The following is a 12,591-nucleotide window of genomic DNA, read 5'->3' as shown; positions in this document are numbered from 1 at the left end:
TTAGGAAACAAATTAGTTTGCATTAGCTTATTACCTTGGGTGGAAAAATATGAAAATAGCTTTGGTTTAACTTGTTCCTATTAATGAGCTGTAAATTCAAATGCTTCCTGAAAAAAAAATGAATTTGTTTTTCATTCATTTATCTTTCCATCAAATTATCCAATAATGTATTAAATAGATTATTGTTACATCTTTACCTTGGAGTATTTTAATAGAAATAAAAGTCAAATTGTATCACAATTAGTTTAGTTGGAAGGGAAAAGTCAGTTTATTGACAAATCTGTCTGAAGAGACAGGCAGCCAAGCCACAGAGTTTGAATAAGATTGAGAAAGCCAACTGTGTGCAGAAATTAGAGTTTCACCCCTGAATCATATGGAATTACAGTGCAGGATGCATGTGCCATGCCTACACAATAAAGCCCAGAGGAAGCAGCTATTTCTGTTGGTTTTATTAAACCAACCAAGCAATTTAATTCTTTTGTTCGGGAGAGTTCTACTTCATTGATTAACAAAAGCAGGGATATAATTTTTTCAGCCTTTTTCAAAAGCCTGAAATGTCAAGCCTTTTAAAGCAGATTATTCTGCCTCTGTGGAGTGAATGCAGCCAGAGTAACCTTTTGTCTACAATTAAATATTCTAGCATAAATATAAAAGAAAATCAGAGATGGGGAAGATTGACTCACGAGAGATTGGAGAGGTAGATTCGCACAGTGATAGTGCAAGCAGCTTGGCTCTAATTAAATATGCCACTGAGTCTCAAAGCATTCGCTTCAGCAGCAGAGAGGAGAAGCTGCCACGGATTCGAAGGAAGAAATATATCACATCATCTGTCTGTCCACCGTTTCCTCTGGGCATCTAAAGGTATTTCAGAATTTTTATTTTCATAACTGCCCAGCTAATTCACAAATGAAAGGTGAAGCCCATTGGGTGCTAAGATTATGAATTAAAGTTATATTGACTTGCTCCTAAATCATTTTTTGTGTGTAATGTTAGTACTTAAGAACCAGAGTCATATTTTATGCATTGATGGATGAATAAAAATGGATATACAAAGATGATTTTCTTCACAGTTTACTGAATAATAAAATCTGGGTGAATGATATTTCTGATAATGAATTACATGTTTAGTCAATCGGACAGTTTAAATTTAGGTTTTTTAGGTTGTGTTTTAACAATTGTGTGAAAACAGAAAAAATGTATTTAGCTCAAGAAAATTAGCTGTAAATAAATGAAGAGTGAAATTGAAATTTTTCTGCTTTGAATGAACATGGCATAGACAAATAGATGCAAAAAGATAATTGTTATAGACCCATGAAGTTTCTACTGGTTACGAATGTGATTAAATGATTAGAAAAATGAATAATGGTTTAAAAAGAAATGTCCTTGATTTTTTTTTAGCTTCTGCTGGGAAATTGATAAAGAACGTCAAAGAGCAATTTTTTTTTTTGGACCATTTTCTTAACCAATCTACGACCTGTGCTGATATTGATTTTCATTGAAATCTTATGGGCATATTGAATTATGATGTTTAAAGTTTGAGATGGTTTTTAATGTTTGAAAATAATGATTGTGACTAAAAGCAGTTTGCAAAGTGTTTGGTAATTTTCATAATTCTCCGATCAGTTTTGGATAATATTTTTACCAACGGAATTTGAAAAGTTCTTTGGCCCAGTTAAGAGAAACTGATATGTATCTCTTTGAAGGCTACATAGCTACCCATTTCTCCCACTTTACTGATTTTGCTTTTTGCCTAGGTAATTTTGAAAGGTTTCCATATCAAAACTACTTCCAATTCTTTGGTCTATCTGAGACTTGTATTCTTGACTCTGATCCATAGCCACACTGTTTTCTTCCAATTTCACAAGTCAAGTTCCCAAACATGTCCATGATTATTTATAACTTTGAGAATGACAAATTTATCTGATGTTGACTTCTTGCTTTACAATACTAACCTATCAGTTCAGCAATGTGATGAATCAGTTAACATTTTGTTCAAAGTGAAGATTTGAAAATAACTGTGGTGCTATTAAAATGTTCACTGTCTATATGGTTACTGATATGAGTGGATTTCTGAAGTGTCTTGTCCTCCATGCTGCTCTACTTGTCATTACTGTATCTATTACAGTTGAATCAGATCAACTGAAACAACATGCTGGAAATTAAGTGGGTACCATTAATTGGACGATATTCGTTAAGTACCTCAGAATATATTTCACTAAACATGTATGAATTCAACCTGCAGTATATAGGAAATCCAGACAAAAAAGGAGCTCCTTATCATATGTTTTCATTGGAAAAATGCTACAGTAAGGAGGAAAGGTGGATTATAGCCTATCAAATGTATGCGTTGGAATATAAAATCAAAAATAAAATTTTTGATGAGTTTGTACCATAATTTTGACTCTTTTGAGATTTATAGTTATTTTTCAATGGATCATTGATGTTTTGATGACTATGTTTATTCATGCAAAAATTCTAAAATGTTTAATCATCTCAATATTCATTTCACTAGTTGGCAGTAAATTCTGGAGGTTAATTATTAAAGTGTTAAGTAGTTGCCTCTTTGATTTTGTTTTGTTGTGAGCTTCTATCCTTTAATTTTTTTAAATTTCAGAATCAGGATTAATTGTCATAAAATTCGGTGTTTTGCGGTAGCGTCACAGAGCAAACGTTCAGATTCCAACCACCTTACCATATTACTATTATAAAAAACTAAAAATAACAGTGCATGAAAAGTAAGGCAGTGTCTTTGGTTCACTGATTATTCTGGAATCTGATGGCAGTGGGGAAGAAGCTGTTCTCGTGCCGTTGAGTGCTCAACTTTATGCTCCTGTACATTTTTCATGATGGTGGCAGAGTGGAGGTTGTGGCCTGGGTGGTGGGGGTAGATTTACTCGATGCAGTGAAGTCTGGTGCCTGTGATGTCACAGGCTGAGTTAACAACCCTCTGGAGTTTATTCTTGTCCTGAGAGTTGGCGCCTCCCTACCAGGCAGCGTTATCATCACTTTCCTGGATAATTGTTTTGAAATGCTTTTTCTACAAATAACTAATATTCTTAAAGAACTGATTAAGTTGCACATGCAGTCATTTGGAAATGATCTCGAGGTATTAAAAACATTGTCACAGATTTTTAAATGCATTTTCATTATCATTATTAATGTTTCCCCAAGTGGTTTTATTTTCAACATATAACATCTAAAGCTGTAACTTGTTTTGCTGCTTTGGATATTCAGGTATATTTACTGACTTGAGTTCTGATCACTGGTGAATCAGATAAGGTAACAATTTTCAGAAAAGTTTTTTTAAGTTTCTTGTGCTGTCCAACTGCTGAGAAATGCAAAACATTTGTAACTGACCATAATTTAAAACCGCTGCTTAAGTGTAATTTTTATTTGTTCTAATAGATGGGAATTCCCTGATGTAGCTGGGATAATTTAGATTGCACCAGAGTTCTGATTATACCATTTGACTAGAGACTAGACTCCACCAATCTCAGCTGTCGTCGCCAACTAGCCGAATATTACTAGCATTTTTCATAAATGCACATCTGGACGTGTTGAGATTTATTGTAATTTAATGTCTTTATATATCTGATTTATACTTCTTTATATAATTTATATGAGTATATGAAACCAAATTAATTCCCAGATGTTGGGTAGACAGGCATGTTTCAGTTTAGTGAACTGGGAATTGGATTAGCTTTCTCTGTTTTGTTCAATACCCATGTAAAGGAAGGTTCATTTAGTCCCACAGTGTTATGCTTGTGCTTAAGCTTGGCTAATTATTTGGAATTATTGGTAAGGTTCAGATTTTTTTAAAAATCCCCCTTGTTTTCACTGCAACGAATGCTTTTCCAATGTATCCTTGAAATGTATGAATTCAACTTGACAATACAGTGTTCTTATGAAATGCTAGTTTTAGATTCTTTACCAATTCTTATTACATTCATCAAAAGGAGGAGCTATTAGGCTTGCAAATGCCTTGTTGGGAACTTTTGAAGTTCGAAAACCTTTAATATATTTCTGGTTTGAATCCTTTCATATTTCAATAGAAAACAGTAGAATCAACATCTGTGAAATGGTGCATTAAAGCCAGTAATAGTTCATCATGCAGATTTTTTCCTGTTGCCAGTTACTGAATGGCATAGTCAGCTGTTCAGATTTGCTCTTGCACCTTCTATTTTAATCCTGATTGTTGAATGCTTATTGTCATATGCATTGTACAATGTACATATGCACCAAAATTCTTACTTGCTGGACAGGGTACTTTACAAAAAAACCTACATAGTATACATTAAATTAAAAAGAGATAATAAATACAAAAGATAGATAGTACAATTATTATAACACAAGAAAAAGTGTCATTAGAATAGAGCAGTCTTTTTGTGATGTCAGAGCAGTCCATGATTAATGTAACGTTAATTAATGGAAGTTCAAGAGCCTGATAGCCATCAGAATTTACATTAATGATCTGGATGAGGGGATTGGATGTAATATCTCCAAATTTGCAGATGACACTAAGCTAGGAGGGGTTGTGTGCATGGAAGAGGGGGTCAGGAAGCTCCAGTGTGATTTGGATCAATTGAGGGACTGGGCAGATACATGGCAAATGCACTACAATGTGGATAAATGTGAGGTTATTCACTTTGGTAATACAAACCGGAGGGCAGATTACTATTTGAATGGCAATAGATTAAGAGATGGGGAAGTGCAGAGAGACCTAGGGGTACTTGTACAGCAGTCTCTGAAGGCGAGCATGCAGGTACAGCAGGCGGTTAAAAAGGCAAATGGTATGTTGGCCTTCATATCAAGAGGGTTTGAGTCTAGGAACAAGGATACCTTACTGCAGCTGTACAGGGCCTTGGTGAGACCCCACCTGGAGTATTGTGTGCAGTTTTGGTCACCTTATCTAAGGAAGGATGTTCTTGCAATGGAGTGAGTGCAGAGGCGATTCACCAGGCTGATACCTGGAATGGCAGGAATGACTTATGAGGAAAGATTGCGCAAATTGGGATTGTACTCGCTGGAGTTTAGAAGATTGAGAGGGGATCTCATAGAGACCTATAAAATTCTGGCAGGACTGGACAGAATGGATGCAGATGGGCTGTTTCCAAGGATGGGAAAATCCAGAACCCGGGGCCATGGTTTGAGGATAATAGGCAAACCATTTAGGACTGAGATGAGGAGGAATTTCTTTACCCAGAGGGTGGTGAATCTGTGGAATTCATTGCCACAGAGGGCAGTAGAGGCAGGTTCACTAAATATATTTAAGAAGGAATTAGATATATTTCTTCAGGTTAATGAGAGAAGGCGGGGACGGGGTACTGAACTTTAAGATCAGCCATGATCTCGTTGAATGGCGGAGCAGGCTCGAAGGATTGAATTACCTACTCCTGCTCCTATCTTCTATGTTTCTAGAACAAAAATGTTTTTGAACCTTGAGCTGGTGGTCTTCAGGCTTCTTTACCTTAAATCTGAAGGTAGCGGTGAGAAAAGGTTGTGACCAGAGTGGTGGAATACTTTACGATGTTGGCTGCTTTCTTGAGGTCAGAGCCTACAATATAGATCAGATAGTATTTATTGTCATATAATAAGACAGAAAAGTAATATGAGATGAAATTGAAATGATTTTCCATTAGCATTGCCCAGCGCTCCTTACAGTTGGAGAAAGAGAAGCAAAAGAGAGTCCGTCCCATTCCCCCCCCCCCCCCCCACCCCGAGTCAAAAAGTGTTAGTGGATTCTCCCTCAGCACTGCCATAGCCTCTGAAGCTGCACAAGATGGTGCTTCAGCTCAAACCTTCAGCAGCCCGAGTTCAGATCCAAACCTCTGACACGATGAGAAAGCCTTCAATACCCAGGATCCTTCGGGAGCCCAACCTTCCCGCAGCAGTCTCTCAAATCCTGGTTCTGTTTGGCTGTGTTTCCTACCTTCAGCAGCCTTCTGCATTCCTGGGCATGAATAACCATGCTAGGCTGTGATGCAATCAGTCAATATATTTTACACAAGGAATAAGGTCAGGGCCAGAACTAATGTTTTTGGGGTGGAGTTCATTAGCATGTTAGAGGGGTGCATACTGAACACTCATAAACTCACTCGGGGGGGGGGGGGTGATGTTGGATGCTGGGACCTACCTGCCGACAAATGTTAACACCATCTGTCTCTCTGACGTAGGAAACAAGGGCGCTGCTTTTATTGCGTCAAGCATCACTACATGACGCTAGTGATGTGGGAGGGGGTGGGGGAAGGTCTGACAGCGAGCGAAGGCCAGGACCGTATGGGGGTCACAGCACCTCACTTGGGTGGGTGGGGGGGAACAATGCCCGTGGATGCTGTCCCTTAGCGTCAACTGTAACAGTGCATCTTCATATTTGATGACATGCCAAATCTCCTCAGACTCCTTTTAAAAAGTAGAGGCAACTTTTTCACAGTTGCCTAGATATGAGAGGACATCAGTTTGTATGGATTCCCAGGAACTTGAAGGTTCCAACCCTCTCCATCCCTGTCCCATCAATGTGGTCTTTCAGTGTCCCCTTCCTAAAATCAACAAAAAGCTCTTGGTCTTGGTGACGTTGAGAACAATTATTGTTCTGGCATCATTCAACCAGGTTCTCAACCTCCATCCTGTATTGTAACTCATTGTTCTCAGTTATACAGCCAACAGTGGTGGTGTCATCAGCATATTTATTGATTGCATTGGAATTGAACTTGGCTAGCACACATGTATGAGCTGGCAATGGTGCAGTAAAGGAAACGGCATCTGAGACTTGTGTTTGGGGTAACCTCCAAATAGCTACTCAACCAATAAGGTGTATGTTGGAGAAAAATAAAGCAGAACTGAATCCTAAATGAGCATAGGTGAATTTGGTATCAAACTAGGGACAGAAAGGGAACTGAAGAGAAAGAAAGATTGGTCATAAAGAATGGAAATGTAAGAAAATATGTAACTTTTAAAATATTTGATCTTTTATAATATCTCCAATACTAATCCACCTTCAAAGCAACTGTATATCACAGTATAATGGACAATTTTCTATGTGAGCAAGTTTGATTAGCAATCATAAATACTTATAATGTTGTTGAAAGGGAAACTTCCCTTATAATTATTCACTTTAAATCTGAAGCAGCTTGAATTTGTATCTGGTCTGTGAGCACAAGCTATGGAAAGCAGTGAAATGCCATTGTTGCAAAGTTGAATATCCCAGAGAATAATGCTTCGACATTGACACAACACATATGCACAACTTACAATTTTAGCAGGAATTATTTCCAAATCATTAAAATAATGTTTCTTGTTGTCACTGTCAGTGCTCGACTTTTTAACACTGGGTTTAGATCAACAGCACAAATACAAATTCTATGAAAGACAAATGATGAATTACCATTTTCACAAAGCTATTAGAAGAGAAGCACAATTCAAAACATAACTTTAAAATTATGACATTTACATTGACTTGGTCCCATTTGAAGTGTAACTTTGATTTAAATATTGATCAACCCTTATAAGTCTGCTTTATTATATCATATGCACCAAAATTTGATCCACTAATTTACATTATTTTATCTTTGATTTTGGGGTAACTGGTAATTGTTGAGTGGACCAAATTGTTATTCTTGTGATATTTACTTCTATAACGTGACTTTTAGCAGTGCTTGGAAGGAAGAAAAATGTTAGAAACCAGTCTGATTTTGTTTTACTATTCTACAAACTACTCTGCATTTGTAACTGTGTACACTTTTACAATTTTAGCTTTATCTTCTTTAAAGCTACTCACCTTTTGAAATAATTGTTTACAATACCATTGTATATGTTATTCTAGAGTAGTGGTATTATACTGTAATAACAAAGAGGATTACCATCGCCAAATAAATTTGAACACTAGCCAGATATTACTAAATATAGAATTTTGCAAAATAAATTTGATGAATAGATTTGAATTTCAAGTTGATTTGACAGCATAATTTAACTTTGCTGTAGATTCATCAAAAAGTAATCGCATCTACATGCATTTCATAAGGAGCCACTTTTGGAATTTCTGCTTGTATTTGAGAATTTTGATTTGAATGTCAAAAATACCCAGTTTATACATCTTCTATCTAATTCTTCCTACCTATTCTGTCCCAAATTAACAAGGCAGTCTGCTTCCTCTTCTACTCTTCGATCTAGAGGCAGACTTTACTAACCTCTTAAAAATCCAGAAGTTTTATGTTCTCTTGATTTACTCTGACCTGCCATTCCGTGCTCTAAAAATGCCCCTTGTTTTATCCAAAATGAAATTCCTATGCAATGGCTTGACATTTTGCATCTTGAGTTTCAGGAAGCAGGGGATAAATTGTTCATGCCCACATAAGGGTTATTTTAACAGAATTGCTAAAAATGATTTTGACTGTAGAACTTGCTGTTAGAATTGTATTGGGTGGAAATTGGGAACCAAAATTATGGTACATCCAGTAAAGGTAGTTTTTGAATGGATGTCCAGAATTATTTAAGAAGACATGACAAAACTACTTGGAAAACATACTGGAGTCATCTTCAAATTGAAACCCTATTGTAGAACTTTGTTTAAATCATTGTTAAGTATTTATTTACCATTTTAAGCATCTAATAAGAACATTTTTTCCAATGACATATATAAAATTTCCGTTATTTAATTACATTGCAATGGAATTTAGTCATCATTAATAATAGCAATTGCCTGATTTTACATTCTTAAACTCATTGCTGGTAATCCTCTGAGCTGACTTGTAATAGCATCTTTTGATGAACCCCTCACACAATGGATGAATGTTAGCTTTAAATCTAGAACCACAGTGGCAGGAGGCAGGAGATAAATTGTTCATGCCCAAACGAATGCATATTGTAACAGAATGACTTGTTTTCTGATGCGTGAAATCAGTTGCCAGTCTGTACTTTTATCAGCTATATTTTTAGTGTCAAGTTGGAAGGAAAGAGCCATGAATAATACAGTGGTAAACATAGCTAATAGGTTTTTAAGTACAAAGCAGCTATGCATTTGGTCCATGTGCCAATTATATTTAATTTTTTTAACCTGTCTTTATCATGTATTCTGGAAAGTCATATGAATAATGTAGCTACTGGATAAAGAAATTGCAGTTAAATATATTTTTTATATTCTGATTTTTACTTTTTTTTATTAAGTAACATTTGTAGTCTTCTGAGTTTATTATCTAGGACCAGGAATATGTGATTAATGACATGTTAAGCATTCTTATTGTAATTCATAGACTGTTTTACTGATGGAAATTTACCGTTCCTGGCGTTATGCCAGAATTTTAATATTTAGAATGTATGCTAATGTTTTGCATTTTCTAATGATATTCTTTAACCCTTCCTTATGAATTACTTAGGCAACCAGCAGCAATTTGTGTCTTCTTGCTATCATTTCATTTTAAAATTGTTAATCTTTGGATAAAGGTAGTAATATTTGGGAATATAACCTTAACACAGAGTTGATTCAATATCTACATTCCAAGAGACAACAGAACAAATACCACTGTCTTCCTCCTTGTGCCTTTACTTCAGTTGTCTATCTGCTGGTTATTCAGGTCTTTTCAGGTAAGTTGCATCTTTCTGCAGTAAACATGTTCTTTTTGTCTCTACTGAACTTTAGTAGTCAAAATCACTTACAAGGATAACGGTAACCACTGCACTGCTGCCTCACACTATTGAAATGCCTTGAATATTGAATGCCCTTCCTCTTCACCCACCTTCTAAAATGGGAAATTATAGAATCCAGGTTGTCGTTGTTACTTGCACTTAGTGCAAGGAGTGGACTTGATACATACCACCATGTGTGCATTAAATAGTAGAAATTGTTTCATACAGCAAAATAAGGTTCCAGAGGTTGTTGAGGATTTGAAAATTGGACATGGGCATCAAGAGGAAAAGCAAAAGTATGGTGAGATTCTGCAAACATACTGAACTGGACGTATGAAGCAAAACAGTGATAGAAATTTTCATTGGGTAAGGTGGCATCTTTATCCATTTTTCAAGTCTACACTGGCAAAGCCAGCAGTTATTTCTAATTGTCATGAGAAGATGGTATTAACTCACTTTCCTGTTCCACTGCAGTTCTTCTAGTGGGGAAAATCCCCAAATGGTATTGGGTAGGGAGTTTCAGGGCCTTGACTCAATTTGATGAAGGAATAGCAGTGCATATGCTGTGTAATCTGTACAAGAACCCACGTCTCTTTCCCTGTTGCGCTTCTTGGCGCAGGTGCTGCGGATTTGGGAGATTTGTCAGGACGTTGTAGATGAGAAAATACCATTCATTTTGTGAATAATACATTGTAGTTATCGGCTGCCTTGCTGAAGGAAATAAATATACAAGGTGCCAATCAAGAGGGATGCACTCATCCAGGAAACTAAAAATTGTTTCAACATTCACTATTCAGTTAATGGGAAGGCTTTAGGTTGTCAGGAAGTGAATCATAAATCATGTGATATACATCCATAGATCTACTTCGATAACCACAGTATATTTGTGTTGTTCTGGTGAGCTTGAGTCAACAATATCCCTCAAGGTTATGATGGTGGATGAGTCGGACGATTGTATATATAAAAAAAGTTATTTAAGCTGTATGATTGATTGGAGATGGTTAACACTGGACAACAATTTTTTTCAGAAGGTTTGTATCCTGATAAAGAATTGGGGACAATGATGGATAACTTCAAGCTGAAGATGAAGATAATTTCAGACTTGTTGTATCACATAGGAAGTGGGAGAAACATTAAATTAACTTTTCTTGAATTTAGCATGCTTAATCGCATAATGATGCTGACACATTACATTAATTCAACTGACCTAAAAATGTTTTACCACTGATTTTCATTTGTACTCAGCATCTGATGCCTTTTGTATCAGTGTCCAACAATAGTCAGCCAGAATTGATGGATACCTGTTTCCTTGAAATGTCCTGGTGAAACCTTTCACCATGTTCATCACTGACTGCACCAAGATCAGCAGGGAAGACATCCAAGTGCGAATGCAGAAAATGAATTTTAAATGATATGTTGCACTTCATGGTTTTTTAAATGCTTGAAGTAGATTTATGATAAGATGTAACCTATTTTTGTGATTTCCTAAAAATGGTATGTAATAAGAAAATTTTAAGGTGATTTTTGTGATCAGCTGGCTAAAATCCATTTTTAAAAATCAAAAAAATGTTCAGGAAGAAAAGTCTTTGTTGTCCAGTGTAATTGCCTACCATTTAGATGATATAAATATTACTTGCTATCTATCAGCTTATGTTTGGATGTTGTTTTAGCCTTGCTGTGTGCAGTCAAGGACTACTTAATTTGCTGAAAAGTTGAGTGCAGTGCGCAACTCAGCATTTTTGAAAACATCAGCCAATATCTCCACCTCTTGCCTGATAATGGAAAGAAGGTATTTGATAAAGCAATCAACAAACGTGTCTGAGTGATTTGCCTTCCACACAATCATTTTCCTTTGTGTAAGATATGATTCCAACTTCTAGGGTATTTTCCATTTGATGCCCATGAGATTTAGTTTACTTGGGCTTCAATGTGGTTGGCAGGTTTTTGGATAGTAACATTGTCAGTGAAACCTTACATAATTTTGCTGATAATTAAGTTGATGAGATTGGAATTCTTTTTCATGAACAATATTTAGATTGGATAAAAATAAAAACAATGCTGGAGAAACTCAGCAGGTCAAATAATGTACTTTATATAGCAAAGATAAAAATACATAACCAGTGTTTCGGGCTAATACCACTGTTATTTGTGTTCTCAATAACTTGGATGGAGGCACAATTAGTTCTGGATCAGAGGTCTTCTGTCTGTCTGTGTAGTGCTGTTTGGTTCTGTCTCTATTGCTGTATCCAGTGTTCTCAGCTGTTTCTTGCTATCATGTGTAATGAATAGAATTGACTGAAGACTAATTTCTATAATGGACATCGCAAGGTGAAGGCAGGGTAGGTTATTCATCACTTCTATCTAAACATAATTATTTTGTCTTCAACACTCAAGTCTGGAGCATCCAATGTTCAGGATAGGGATATTCTTGAAGCTGACATCTGTTTAATTGACCATTGCCCTTTCATGATTTGATATAGGTGATTTGATGTGGCACGACTCTATAGTTTTGATTAATTGATCGATTTTATTTGCTGTGTGATGCTTTTGGGGTTTGCCATGCATATGGACTGAACTACTTTTTCATCAAATGAACCAGCCTGTTGCTGCTCCTCAGATGCCCTTGTGCTCTCCCATTCAATCAAGGTTGATTTAATTGGCTTGATTAAAATGATTAACTGAGGAATATGCCAGATCGTGAAATTATATATTATTTTGGAGAAAATTTCTGCTTCTGATTATGGCCTATAGTGCCTTATTGGTAGCTACTTTTGAGCTGGTATGCCTGTTCTGTGTATCCCAGGGTGATTCTGTTTTGTATACCAATCATTCTCAATGGAGGCCTTACAACTCCCCAACCCCCCCCCCCCAACCACCCACAGCACATTTATGGGGGGGGGGGGGGGCTACAGACTGAAATCACAATTTTTTTATGTTGTTCATGCAGTTGGAAGTATGAAAATAATCTTCTGC

At 36.3% G+C, this 12,591-nt stretch overlaps 1 long non-coding RNA gene across 1 annotated transcript; it reads left to right on the top strand.

Annotated features, from left to right (window-relative positions):
• Nucleotides 1-644: 644 nt before the first annotated feature.
• Nucleotides 645-2,395, top strand: LOC138742560 (uncharacterized). Its single transcript, XR_011344261.1, has 2 exons — nt 645-861; nt 1,399-2,395. It is a non-coding gene; the product is annotated as an uncharacterized lncRNA (long non-coding RNA).
• The last annotated feature ends 10,196 nt before the right edge of the window (nt 2,396-12,591 follow it).

The sequence above is a fragment of the Narcine bancroftii genome, chromosome 9 (assembly GCF_036971445.1).
Source record: "Narcine bancroftii isolate sNarBan1 chromosome 9, sNarBan1.hap1, whole genome shotgun sequence".
Lineage (NCBI taxonomy): Eukaryota > Metazoa > Chordata > Chondrichthyes > Torpediniformes > Narcinidae > Narcine > Narcine bancroftii.
The sequence above is the reverse complement of the archived record's forward strand: the minus strand, read 5'-3'. Positions and strand labels throughout refer to the sequence as shown.